Here is a 15,292-nt window from a genome sequence, read left to right on the forward strand (position 1 = left end):
TGGGACAACACTGTCCTACATTTAATGTTTTGTAACTTTTACTTCTTCATCATATATGTATCCATTATCGATAGGAGTTAATACAAGTTCATCCTTTACAGATCATAGGTTATTATTTTCGTCTGGCTTATGTTTAACTTTCTACATTTTGGATTGTCATTACATTTCTGATTTAATGATTGGTTCTATTGTGCCTTTGCTTAGCATTTGGTTTGTGCATTCAATGATTCCAAAGTATTGCAATGTTTTCCCTCGTTTAGCTCGAATTCCATTTCTTTGAAGCTGTTCATTCATATCTAAATTCGCAACCTGGTATTAATTAACAACAACTCTTACTTTATATGTAAAATAAGAACCACGAATCAACTGCTGTAGAAATACAAATGGTTCGGTATACACTTTTTAGGATTATATTTTATTTGGTAGTTCTAAAGATAACTCATCATATCATACAGCTCTTTTACTGAGTATACATTTCAACCCTATTCAAGTTGAATTGCACCTAATTGACTTCTTTCCTTTTTCCTCGGGGGCCCGTTTGGTGTTACTTTCAATATTGTGAAATTAAAAGTAGAAATAAAACCTAAGAAACATACATAGAGAGACTAAATTATATTTCACAACGTTACATTCACGAGACTCGTATACATTGAACTTGTCAAAATAGTAAACAAATTTCGGCAGAGTCCTGTTTAAAAATTGAGCATATCCATCCACGCACTTGTGCAAATAAAACATTCTTCCAATACAGTTGATACCAGTATGTTCACAACATTACATTCACGAGAATCGTATACATTAAACCTATCAAAATAGTATACTAATTTCGGCAGAGTCCTGTTTACAAATTGATCATATCCATCCACGCACCTGTACAAATAAAACATTCTTCCAATACAGTTGATACCAGTATGTTCACAACATTACATTCACGAGAATCGTATACATTAAACCTATCAAAATAGTATACTAATTTCGGCAGAGTCCTGTTTACAAATTGAACATATCCATCCACGCACCTGTGCAAATAAAACATTCTTGAAATACAGTTGATATTAGTATGTTCAGAACGTTACATTCATCAGATTCGTATACATTGAACATATCAAATTAGTACACTAAATTATACCTGCTTGTCACTTTACCTATTGCTGCTCTATAGATTCAGAATTAAGTAAATTACATTATGTACAAATGATACTCCAAACAATTACATTATGTACAAATGATACTCCAAACAAGTTGAAATAAAGGAGAAATGATATATTCTATACAAATAGATGCTGTACAAATGAAGTCATTACTAAATACATTATGCCCAAATGAATAATGAATAAATACATTATGTACAAATGAAGTTGTAAACATATATCTAATGTACAAATCAAATTATGAACTAATTCACAACTGTATATATCGGCTACTCGGTACCGCATGGAGGTCGTCTCCGGTGTCGGGGTGGCTGCCGTCTGTGTCTGCCCTCACCTGGCTGCTCCTCCGCGTCTGGCGTCCGGTCACGTCGAGGGGCTACATGTCTGTCGTCTCCGCCCATACGTACTGGATAATCCCTCTCTAGGTGAAGCCGATGGGGATCTATGTCGTATGTAGTCTCTGGACGAGTCCGAGCTGGCAAGCCGGGTGCGTCCACCTCCTCCACATCGAGAGGGTCGTCTAGTAAGTACGACATCGACGGCGTCGCGGCAGAGTCAGATCGATAATTCGCCGGTCTACTAGAGGGTCCCGCAAAATCAGCAGCGGACGGCCCAAACACATACTCCTCATGTACAATGGGTGGTGAGAAAGTCGGACTCGATGGACGGCTGGAGGTAGCTGCTCGACCCCCTCGTACTGGAGCTGCTCGACCACCTTGTGGAGCCGGCGTCCGGCGTGGGGTAGGGATCCGTTGCCCGTCCTCGTAGACAATGTCCAAACCAACTCTCGCTAAATCGCTCACAACGGGGTCTGATGATAGCGACTCGACCTGGTGTAATACGTCAGCCTACATCATACGAAAATAGTGTTTAAAACGTTGAACTACTAATCATCACGGTAACAAATTAGGTATACGTTTGAGTAAGCATACGAGGCTCATGTAGACCGCCGCAATCCTATCCACGAAGCGACGTGTGATCGACCTGTACCACGCGTAATATGGATCCTCCGGACGCATCGGGCCATCTGCCCGGACTCCCTCGACAATGTAGTTGCGCCTATGTACCCACATACTCACATACATGGCGTGCTCCACGCCCAATCTGTGTTCCCCCGACCGCGACCATCAATCTCGTGCAAGTCCTCCCCACGTACATCGACCCCCGAGGTACAGAAGCGACCGGGAATGCCCTGTCGAAAGCCAAACTGGCGCATCACTCGGTCTGGGAGATGCCACTCGACAATATGAAAACATATGAGTGGCACTCGGGCAACCTAGAGGTCCGACCCAACTGCATAACCAGGTGGTAGGTCGGCAACAATGTCATCCGTGTAGGGCGCCCATACGAACTGCGCGTAGACATATAGTAAATGTCAGAGGTGGGACGGGAATATATGAAAATCTTGAAATAGCCCTAAATACACATAACGGAGGCTACCTCATGCTCCCGGTGCATGTCCAACTCGAATCTGTACCAGGGCAGCGTGTGTTGCGCAACATTAGGCGCCAACAACTGATCCCTCCACCTGTACACAATAGAACGTAAGTTAGTAAGGTCTAACCACTACTACGTACTACAACTGAAGCAAATTATTTTCAGTTGAGTTACTAACCTCCTCACGAGTGGAGTTGGGTCAATCGGTCGTCCGTACTCATCCCTCTGAATAAGACGTCGGACACCGCGGCGCGTAGGAGCTAACGACGTGAATCTCTCCCACGCCCAAACCTGTAATAAGCGGAGTGCTCCTCCGATCTGTGAGTGCGACACGTTAGCGGCGCGGCACATCTCCCGGTACAGCCAAGCTAACGTCGCAACACCCCAACTATAATGGCGTATCTCTGCTCGCTCCGCGAGCAGTGGAAGGAACATCAAGTGTGCGTAACTCCCCGATAGGTCGCAGAACAGCGTCCCACATATCAATCGCATCATTTGGGCACGTGCGTGACACGCTATAGTCTGATCATCAGCATCAGCCGGAAGCTGGCGAAACATCTCCCCCTCTAGAAACCGCATGCGAATGCGGGCACCAACAAGCTCACTGTCTGGGGGCACCACTCCTAACAATCTCTCGCACATGCGGCGAAGTCCTCCCCCCTGACCGACGCCTCCATCCTGTACTGGTCCAGCTGTACGACCAGTGACGGGCAACCCATCAATCGGTAGCCCAAACAACACCTCGACATCCTGTAATGTGATAGTCGCCTCCCCGTGCAACAAGTGGAAAGTGCGTGTCTTTGGCCTCCATCGCTCGACCAACGCGGTCACAAGATGCCAATCCAACTGGATATGGCCAATTTGATATATCCCATAAAAACCCGCGTTACGTATCTAATCAATAATGCGAGGGTCTGCGCCTATCCTATCCTGTACGCTCTGACTGCCCCCTCGGCAATATAAGACGTCAGCATGCGAATCGGTCCACGCCCGACTGGACCGGTGCCGATCGCCCATACACAGTACAGTAGTATCGGACGGCTCTAGATCGATCCTGCAAACAAGCCAGAATATTGAAAGCATTAACATAGAAAGCATAAGAATTGAGTATCTGTCCCCGGTGCTTTGTATGGTGGAAACGAACAAAAATCTCAAGGGTTATCCTATATGTGTACAAATGAAAATGTCTCACCAAGTTTTCATCTGAAGATACACTATTCTCGATTGATGGACACAGTGACTCAATTGCTCAGAGACAAATTGAGCATGGAGCATTCGCGTGTTCACCGAGAAATTAAAGCGGTCTGAGGATTTAACATTTGGAAACAAATTTTTCATAAGGAATTAGCAGGTGAAAACTTGTCGTCACGCGAGGAGTAAGAGTACGCAAATCCCAGATCACCTATGAGTTATAGGTCAGTGCGAAGGTCCAGCTGCATCCCCAGGTTGGGTCCTTCTCAGACATCTTGTGCGGTTATGTCCTTCTTGACTGCATATGCTACACGTGATTTGTTTCCGACCTTCCCGAGCATCTATCTCGTTATGTATACGTGAGCTCCTAGGCCGACCTTTATGTCTAGCGTATGCAGGATTTGCCTGCAAGTTTGGCAACGAGCAAGTTGGCCAATATGCCTCATGCATGATTGGATAAAATTCTGCAGCATATGTTGCGTAGTGCTCGGCAGTGCTCCAATATGGTTCAACAAACTGGCTCACATTTAGTCGTGTCTCGACACAAGCTGCAAGAAGGTGCGAGCAGGGATAGTGTAAAGATTGCCACTTCCCGCAGGAGCATTCGCGCCTCTGGATGCTCAAAGTTTGGACATTGTTTCCTTTATGGGGTCCCCGCTGCGCGGTCGTGATGCTAAAAGTACCCCTAGATCGGTTGAACGTCGTGACTCGTTGTCCGGTCGCCTTCAGCTTCCTTCTTTCCATCGCTAGCAATATATGCGGAGTTAACGTATTTCCTCCAGATATTGCATTACGAGCAGACTCCCGTCGGCTATTAAAGTAATGGGCAACGCGATAAAATGTTAGTTGCACGAGAGCCGTAATGGGAAGGCTACGTGCGCCTTTTAGGACGGCGTTGAAACATTAGACCAGGTTGGTGGTCATGTTTCCATACCTCTTTCCACCGTCGTGGCACTGAGTCCACATATGAGGAGGGATCTGATCGAAGAACGACTTGGCTGGCTCTCCACCCTCGTCGAATATCCTCTCCATCCAGGTGTCAAATTTTCTCACCTGATGCTCCCTTCCGGCTCGCTCAGCCATTCGCTTCATATTGACACTCCGCACTTTCGTATTAAAGTTGCTTACGACATGTCGAAGGCAAAATCGGTGGTGCGCACGTGGTGGTTGCCAATCAGGATTGTGCTGCACCGCAGCGATAGTCCCTGGATGTCGATCTGATATGAGGCAAATGCCGTCCCTATCGGTAATCAAACGCAAAGAACACAGAAACCAATTCCATGTGTCGAGGCTTTCCTCTTGCACAATAGCGAATGCAAGGGGAAATATTTGCCTATTTGCATCGGGGCACGTCGCAATAAGGAGTTTGCCCTTGTACTTACCGTACAAGTGTGTCCCGTCCACACATATAACGGGAGGGCAATGACGAAAACCCTGAATAGATGCTGCAAATGACCAAAATACGGATACGAAGGTTGTGCTGTTAGTGCTACCTGGAACCGGAGTTGACTACCACCTAACTGTAGTCCCAAGATTGTATGCGCGCATCGCTTCCATCCACTTCGGTAACGTTTCATACGATTTCTCCCAATCACCGAAGACTTGGGCTATTGCCTTATGTTTGCCCAACCAAACCTTCTTATAAGATATTGAATACCCGAATCGACGATCAATGAACTCCTTCAATGTAGCGATCGACATCGACGCATCTCCCCTGTTCATATTCACTATCTCCCCAGCAATAAGGGACGACGTGATTTGGTTATGGTCCTGCGATATAAGTTCATTCAGACACGTATGCGGACCACTATATTGGGTGATTTCGAAAAAACGGTGTATCATCCGATACATGGCACGCAATCTCCATGTGCAATCGTGGTCCTTACACCTAGCAACCCACAACTCAGGAGTAGATCGCACCACGTGGAAGTCATGGTGGGTGCGAGTGTGATATATTCGCACTGCGGCGATCAACTGATCCTTCGAACCGAAGAGCATCCCCTTACTCAACTCAGAAGATTTTTCCCAACGAGTGACGCGTATGGGAAGCTCATCGACTGCAGTTAAATCTGCAGCAGCTAGGTCAAAATGACCGTACATCGGAAGCTCGCCGATGAATTGCGTGTCAAACGTTGTGTCGTCCGTGTCATGGTGAGGTAAGTTCACATCATTGGGGACATCATTTAACCCTTCACCCATTTCCTGCTCGTGCATGTGTTCGTCTTCAATATGAACATCATTCATAATGTTCATGCCCTCGTCCAATGCGTCTTTCGCAATGGCAAACAACGATGCTGGTACCGCACTCGGGACATCTTTGCAACCTCCCTGCGGAAACATCTGAGGAACAGGTGCTTCGTACTCCGACGGTTGGAATGACGGTCTCGAATATTCATTAAAATCGACCGTGGACGTAGCACGAACCTCCCTACCAACATCGACCTGATGTGTTTGTTCGGTGTCTTCACCGACTGCACCCAATTGCTCCGCGGGCTCATCTGGTTGCCTAACTGCAATTACACCCACTTGAGGAATAGTCTCGACATACAATTGCATCGTCAAATATGTCTCACCGACACAGTGTGTGTCCAATACAATGCGCAACCCATAATCATCTGATATCGGAACAGCCTCGTAGAACGCTGTATTATTTACTCTCGCGCAGGGTATCTTGCGGTCACCCGCAATGCATATTGATCTGGATCAATATGCAAATATTTATATATCTTCGTATATAATTTACTTAATTTACACTTACGACCAATTCGAATAAGTCGAACTGGCCGACTACTATACCTAACACCATCTGTTGCGGTTATAATGTTCCCCACTATATATTAAAATACCGTGATAGATCACTACTTGACGCTTCTGCATTTGGAGCGGCGATAGGGGAAAATAAAAACAAAAACCTAGCAAGAACAAAATTGTATGTATAAGTGATGTGTAAATGAGACGAAAAAAAAGACTAAGAACTATAAACAAATAGAGTATACAAATTCTAATGAATGAATGAACTTAGATTTGGACCTAACTTTCCCACAAAGAAATAAATAGGAGAATTCAGCGTCTATGAAAAACCAACATGAATATGTATTGATTTTCCCATATTTTTTTTTTTTTTTTTTGGGGACATATTCTTCAGATTTTCCCAAAATGTAATTCACTAGAATACCAAAGAACTATGAAATGGTGCTCTTAAGAGTATTTTTTCCAAAAAATGGAATACCGTACTATGCCTCATTATGGGTGGTGTTGCCAGTTAATTGAAGTTCAATTTTGTAAGTAGCCTTCTTGCTTTGCTGGTTTCATTTGCTAATCAAAACACCCATACTCAAAGGAGTTGAAGGATCTTTTGAAAAATGTACTTAGAAGCATAAATCCCGTTCATGAAATGGGAATGTGGATGTCTTATGGCAAGTGCTTAAAAGGTGAACACTGCATTTAGATCATATATTGGTGAAAAATACAATAATTGGGGAGGGAAAAAACTCATTAATACTTCCTTTAATTATGGGACCTTTTAGCTATCATTATCTACCGTGTACCCAGTCAGCGTCATCGACGGTGACTGTTGGCTGGTTCCCATCGTACCGTTGGATCTGAATGGTGCTCTGTCGACTGGGCCTCCTCAGGCACCCCGCACCCTAGGATGTTATACATATGGGGCTTTGTTCAGGAATTTTTTATCTAATTTGATCCCTAGGAATGCATTTTTTAAAATACTGCACCTACCAAATACCGGGGTAATCCAACTAATTGTCTTCGGTACTTCCGGATTCTAAATGATGGTCAGCTGTTCAAGCAACCTTCTATTTTTGGCAGTTATGTGCAGTGTAGGAGTTGCCTCTATTTGCATATTCGTTAAAAAGTCATTGGGTCTTTACATAGGCTGGAATAATGATAAGGATGGGTGAGTAACCTTTCATAGCTAGAGCGTGTTGTGATTCTGGAACATTGCCTTGTGTAGTTGATTTGGCGTGAATGTAGAATTGAGTAGATTGTTGGAAACCACAAGGAGTAGGCTTGTCAGTATGGTGAACAAAATTATAACAGAAATTTAGCTAGGAGGCTTGGAGAACTAAGAAAACTCACTCGAAGAGAACTGCAAACCTTGCCCACATGATCATCTTAGTTCTAGGAGAGGGAGAAATAATTGACGTCCGACGCAATTCACATATATTGGATCTTGATAGGCAGACAAAGAGTATAAAATTTTATTTAATTTTCATAGCCCACCACACACACATTCCCAAAGCAAACTTTTTTTTATAGGCCTACACCACACATACATATATATAAGTATTATGGAAAAAATCCCCCCCGAAAAACTAGTGTCAAAAACAAGTTTAAACCCTTCTCTCGAGATGGTTAAAATTGGCAGTCCGCATGTATGAGAGAGAGATTATTGGAATATGTAAAAGGTACTAATAATCAATTCTTAAGTATTTGGAAAAAGATTTATCCTCTGATGTAGTTTTTGAAATTGAGAAGGAGTAGCATCCAACAATATAGATATCATGAATCATTGTGCTGTGCTCGGCCAAATTTATTTGTTATGAGTTTTTTTGAAGAACCAATTCATAAATTAAAAATAAATAAAACTATGCCGTTAAAGATGAGAATGTGACAAGGAAAACATGATAATATAAGAGTTCGTATGTGGTCTTTTTGTTTTTATTTTCAATTTAACTGTTTATGAAAAAATGAAATAGAATTCAAATTAGATATAATAAGCAATAGAGAATTATTTTTAACAATTTCAATTGCATATAAAAAAATAATTGTTTAAAATAATTTGGATAGTACAACAAATTAATAAAATAATTATAATAAATTGTATTTTTTTTTAATATGTTTATTATATATTATTGGTAACTTTATTTTTTATTATATATTTAAAATATCAATTGATTTTAAAAATAATAAATAAAATTATTTATTAAAAAAATAACATTATAATTAATTTTCATAAATATTAACCAAACATATGTCAAATTTTAATTTTTCAACTAGTCCTAAATTAACTGGTTGAAAGAAAAGAATAAGGGAAGAGAAAAGCCTAAAGAGTGTTCAATGTAGAAAATAATTCTCAACTTCAGATTCTCAAAAAAACATCACCCATATTTTTTTTATTCTTTAACATTAATATAAGAGCAGAATTTTTTTTAAAAATTTTCAACATAATTATTATTAACCCGAAAAATAAGGTATACAGATTCCTAGGATCTATACATATGACAATACAATTGATAATTAGAATGTGCACCTCACATTAACTCAAAGCATCAATTAAAACCATACAAGTTGATGTCATGCTTCACACTTAGTGGATGTGCCCAATTATATTCAAAAACAGTACAAGAAAAATTAAGAATGAATACAAAATTTAAACTTTTATAAAGTAACCCCATATGATCTAATTATAATTGCACAATTAATTCAAAAGAGTAGAAGGAAATTCAACATATTTAGGAAGTGGGGAAACTTCAACAATTATAGTGCAGGAAAAACTAATGCATTTTATAATGAAAATAACAATCGTTATATAATTTATAAAAAAATAAATAAATATTAACAACAGTTTGAATGGAAAAAAATAAAATATTATCAGCAAAAAATTAATTAAAATACCCAACCAATGAAATACAAATAAATATTATCAGCAAAAAAATTCCAATTTAAAACCAAAACAATGAAATACAACCTTAAGTAATGTTTGTCAACGAATCTTTTAACACAAATCACAAACCTTTATGGATTATCAAAGCTTTCGATGAAATCAAAATAATGGAAAAAAATGTAAGCATTGACATGGAACACATGAACTTACCCCATATCCTTATAAATTTTCGATTTGATAAAGCCTGCCAACGGTCACTGTCGGCTCCCTTCAACGGTCACTGCTCGGCTTCCGCAACAGGTACTTGTTCGCGCAACGAAAGAGGAAGAAGGGCGCGGTTTAATTGAAGCAAATCTCGTTATTGGAGAAGCGAGTATAGCGAGATGCCAGCGGCGGAGCCGGGTGGAAGGGTAATTCAAAAGCGCAAGGTGGGAGGCATTAATATCCAAAATAAAAATCTTGCTACTTGGAGTAGCGAGGATTTTCACGCACAAATGGTGGTTGAGAGATTTACCACGCGTCAAAGCGGCTGGCAGAGCATTAATTCTCCCAATTAAATCTCGTTACTTGGAGTAGCGAGATTTGTGCTTTACAAAAATAATCTCCAGTGACACGTGGTAAATCTCGCTACTTGGAGTAGCGAGATTTGATTAAAAATCGCTACGTCAGAGTCATTTTGGGAAATACTTCCCAGAATGAGGTATTATTTAATATATTTTTTTAAAAAAAAGTTAAAATGGGAAAAAACTCATCGTGCTTGATTGCTTGTCAGTTGTAACTCAATAAAAAAACTAAAAAAAAAAACCATTTCCATTGCTTTTCTACTGTTTAGAAATTTATTTTTAATTTTAATATTGTTCATTGTTTCACTGTGGTCTCGCGGCACTCACTCATAAAGAGGTGACCGAATAACCAGAAGCCAACTAAAAGTCTCCCAATCAATTACTTTCATCAATTCTCTGCGTTTTCCGGTTCCTTTTCCCTAAAGTTGTCATCAAGAAAATTCTTCAGATTTGTCACGCTTCGAAGATCTTCACGTGATTGTCGAGGTGAGATTCCAGCTGAAATCTTTTTTTTTTTTTCTCGATAATTTTCACCTCCGTTTGGACATTTGGTTTGATTTTCATTCATCACGTGATTAGTCAAAAAAGTCCGATCGTTCTGCGCTGTTGTGTCAAATTTATTGTTTTGATTTTTGGCAATTTTTGATGTGTGAACCGATACCGATTTGCAGGAAGTTGAATTGTAAATATTTGTGCGGAAATGATGATGCAAAAATAACATTAGCCTCAGAATTTTGATGCGCAACTAAAATGTTATTTTTGGAACATGGAACAGCTCTGCAATTTTGTTCTTTTGATCTCGAGTTAGGCAAAAAACTAATACTGGAGTAGTTTAATTTATAGTTTCAAAACTAACCGTGATTGTTCTTTCTTGTATGTATGTTTACTCAGACAGCGGTTAAGTGTGATCCTATAAAAATGGTATTTAAATATTTCATGCTGGCTTCTGTCTTTATGTTCTCTGAAAGTGTCGTTTGAACAAGTTCACAATTCACGCATTCTTGAAATCGGACTATAATTTCATTTTTATAATATAATAGACAGCTGAAAAATTAGTGAAATATTTAATGTTCTCTTCCATGCTAGAGTTGTAATTTTACCCTGTCTTGAAAGATGTTGTTTGTAGAGAACATTGAGGAGTCCGGTAGTTCTTCATTTCTGTCAGAATATGCACTAATGTATATGGAACTGGAAAGCTTATATTTAAATCTGAAGAACTAGACTGGAACTTCTCTCCCAAATGTCAAATGTGAAAGATGTTATACAGCCTAGATGATTCACTTTTTCAAAAATCTGGTGAATGGTTTTCCTCTGGACTGCTGCCCTAGATAAGCTGGAAGCACATTAGAACACAAATGATAGGAAGCATGTACTTTGTTGACATGTTTGACAAAATGGAGGGAGACCAAAAATGTAAAATTTTTCCTGCCGCTACAAATGTTGCAGTAAAGTTTAATCATGTTCTTCAAGTTAAGATTGGCAATGAGTTGATAGTGAGGTAGACTTAGGGATCTTCTAAAAGGATGGGCTTCTTTGTATGCCAACTTTGGATACTTTTGAGTTTAAAAAATTGACGAGGATTTAAGCTCAGAGTTGATGAGACCTATTTGGGAGCAGGTGAGGGCTTTATGGATTTAAAGGAGCTGAATGGTATAAGGCACAACCTGTTTCTTTCAAAGAACTTTAGGGTGCAATTGAGTTATAAGAGGCTTTTGTATGAAAATGAGAGAAGCCTGAATGATTCTCTCTTGTTTGTCGGAGAGGTCTCTATAAATAAAATATTTATTTTTAATAATTTAACTAAGAGAACATCTAAGATTATTATGAAACTACCTCACACTTTCTCCAAAGTTTAAAAGGCTTGCATTAGGACGTCTGCTGCTCCCATTATAACTGTGTGGGAGGTAGAAAATTTGTGGATGCAGGATTATTGCCTGTAATTAATTGCTTTGTTTTTGGGTTTCAAAGCAGAGAAGTTCAAATTATTGTAAATACGAAAAAGGATATAAAAAGGCAACTAAGGATGGGACTTGGAGAATGATGGAAGATTTGATTGAGGTGTTGGAAGGTCTCGTGTTGACTCTGGGAGGTGAGTGCTGTATGTATTTTCCTGTCTTTATGTGTACGTCCTTGAAATCTTAATGTAATGGTGGGAAAAATAGCGGAATATTTGAATCTGCATAAAATACTTGCAAAGTCTTTCCCACCTTGCACAAATAAAATAGAACAATAGGCTAGAGATATAGCTACTAAATTCCAATTTTAGAAATTTAATCCAGCAACACAACAATTAAATCACCAAATAAATCAACAAATAATCGGCAAGAATAGTAAAGCAATAAAACGCCCAAAAACAAGACACCAAAAATTTACGTGGAAAACCACCAAATTTGGGAAAAATCACAGGACCTCCGGTCTTGGCCAAATCCACTAGATAAGAGAAAAATACAAGGGTCCACAAGTTCTACAAGAGCTCTCAATAACAATGGCTATTGAAACGAATCATAAACAGCAAATCATAAACAGTCTTACTCGGGAGCCGATCTGATAAAAAAGAGCTGGAGATCAATAAAAGACTGTCTCACCAAAAGGTAAAATCCGAAGAAGAATACCATGATCAAAAGTGATCAAGTTGAAGCCTTTGATTTCATGTAATTGGATCTATTTGGCCTTCCGATCAAGTACCCAAGTGAGTTTCTTCTTCCCCACGTCATCTTTTTCATCAAGATGCAGTCAGTCCTCTTTTTCTTCTTTTCTTTTAATTTCCAGCACACCCACTCACACACACAACCCAAGTTTCCTTTTATTATATATTCATTTTTTAAAAAAAAATTTACAAAATTTCCCCACCTCTTAATGCCTTGAGCAGGGACGCCCAACAATCTCCCCCTCCCGACTCATAGGGAGAGGTCTCAAGCTTCCTTTGAAGCAACACCTTTGTCATCATGTCAGCCCCATTCTTAACTCTGAATTTTCTCAAGTTGTAGCAACTTCATCTCTAGTGCATCTTGAATCCAGTGGTACCTCACCTCAATATGCTTCAATCTTAAATGAAATGTCGAGTTATTGCTAAGCTGAATTGCACTTTGATTGTCACAATGCAACACATATTTTTCTTGCATGATGCCTAGCTCCTTTATAAATTTTTTCATCCATAGGAGCTCCTTTGAAGCTTCAGTTATGGCGATATATTCAGCCTTTGTACTTGACTAGGCAACACATTTTTGTAGTTTTGACTGTGATGGGGATCAATATGTCCTGTGTATCCCTTTTACTGATATGATGACACGTGGACGACCTCCTGATGTCCACTCCTTTGCTGACATGGTGACGTATGGACGACCTTCGGATGTCCACTATTGTTATATCTGTTTTACAGAAACACATGAGATCAATTGAAGATCTTTTACTTCTTTGATGGGAGACTTTTTTTTATGTGAAAACTTTGTTATTGTGTTAATTTATATTTTGCTTAAATATGTTATTTCAAGATTATTAGGTGCATGAAGATCATATTTGAAGACCCAAGTAAAGTATTGAAGTAAAGTCCAACTCAAGACCCATGTGGGCCCCACATGGCCCAATGGGTCCCACACGGTTTTTGCCTTCCTTTTGGAATATGTTTGAATTTCAAATTTGAATTGTAATAATGCAAGACAACTAAGCTTGAGTTGTGTGCCTATGAGTTGGAGTTCCTTGTTTTTTAGTAAGTACTAATTGTGTTAAGTTGAGAGTTGTTAAGAGTTATTGAGAATTGTTGAGAGTTGTTGAGAGTGTTTAATGCTTTGTCTCCCAGGCTATGCCTATAAATAGCCTTCTCATAGGAGCATCATGCACCCTTTAAAAATCTCAAAACATGTGAAATGTCCTCTGGTTTGTTGTGTTTATGTTCAGATAATTAAATTCTTAATTTAATGTGTATTGAGTGCATGTGTTTGTGAGGGTTGAACCGTAGGACTAGGCCACCCTTTCCCATCCTACATCAGACTGCCATGACATTGCGCCACTTGCAAAAGTCATTAAATGCCTAGATGTTGATTTTTTGGAGTCAACATCCCTTGCCATGTTAGAGTCAAGTGAAACCATTTAACTCAGGCTTGCCACTACCAAAACTTAAACAAACTCTAGATATATCCCTGGGATATGGAAGTATCCATTTTTCACTGACTCCCAATGTTGTTTACCTGGATTAGAAAGAAATCGACTTACCACTCTAACTGCATGAGCTATATCCAGTCTTGTGCATACCATGGTGTATATCAGACCGCCAATAACAAAAAGTATAAGGAACCTTTTTCATGTAATCCTTCTCTCCATCACTTGTAGGACACTGTTTAGAGCGTAACTTGAAGTGACCTACAAGTGGATAACTTATTGGCTTTGCATTGCTCGTGTTAAACCTTTCCAACATCTTTTCAATATACCTTTCCTTAGAAAGCCAAAGCTTCCTATACTTCTTGTCACGAGATATTTTCATACTAAAAATTTGCTCTGTTGGCCCCAAGTCCTTCATTGCAAATGACTTACTCAATTCTTGCTTTAGGTTAGCTATTTTCTTAGCATTATAACCAACAATCAACATGTCATTCACATAAAGTGAGAATAATAAAATCATCATTAGAAAATTTCTTAATAAAAGCACAATGATCAGAAGTCTTACCATATCCATGTTGTGACATAAAAGATTCATACTTCTTGTACCATTGCCATGGAGCTTGTTTCAGTTTATACAAGTTCTTTTCTAACTTGCACACAAGATGCTCTTTACCTTTCTGTTGGTCTAACAAGGCTTAATATCTTGTTTTGATCCTAACAAACAAGTGAAACTTAGCATATTTGTTGAGTAATGATATTTCAGGACTCACAAGGATTAAGCATGAAAATGAAGCTTAAAGCATGGATTTCAAGATGACATTTTAAAGTTTGAAGTATATGAGAGAGAGCTTGAAAGTATATCAAAGCTTGATGAAAAACTAGAGAGGCAAAAGAAAGCAAAGCAAAAGAAAGATCAAAGAAAAGACAAGCATGAAGATTCAAGCGCAAAAAATATTCAAAGTCTTAGAAGTCTTTATGTAAGTGCTTCATATTTTAAATATCTTTTGAAATATTGTTGAAGCTCTTTAGGAGATATTTATGGACTTAGAGACCTATTTTAAAATCCCAAAAAATGTTTTATGAAAGATCAAAGAGAGCAAAACTAATTTTGAAAAACTAAAAATGAGAAAAACTAGAAAAATGACTGGTCAACCGATTGACCAAATTACACTGAGTTTACTTAGCCGACTGACAGGAAAACACTAGAATGAATAGCTTCCCAATTGACTGAC

At 39.2% G+C, this 15,292-nt stretch overlaps 1 protein-coding gene across 4 annotated transcripts in view; it reads left to right on the forward strand.

The window, feature by feature from the left end:
* Positions 1-10,266: 10,266 nt before the first annotated feature.
* Positions 10,267-15,292, forward strand: part of LOC131149553 (uncharacterized) — a 36,321-nt gene continuing 31,295 nt past the window's right edge. For 2 of the 4 annotated variants that reach the window (XM_058100100.1, XM_058100099.1), the window contains exon 1: positions 10,296-10,451. The gene's annotated coding sequence lies outside the window, so the exon portion shown is untranslated. Of the gene's footprint in view, positions 10,452-15,292 lie in introns of all 4 variants that reach the window. The other 2 variants (XM_058100098.1, XR_009135247.1) reach the window with 2 other exon arrangements.

This window comes from Malania oleifera, chromosome 2 (genome assembly GCF_029873635.1).
Source record: "Malania oleifera isolate guangnan ecotype guangnan chromosome 2, ASM2987363v1, whole genome shotgun sequence".
NCBI classification, from domain to species: Eukaryota; Viridiplantae; Streptophyta; class Magnoliopsida; order Santalales; family Ximeniaceae; genus Malania; species Malania oleifera.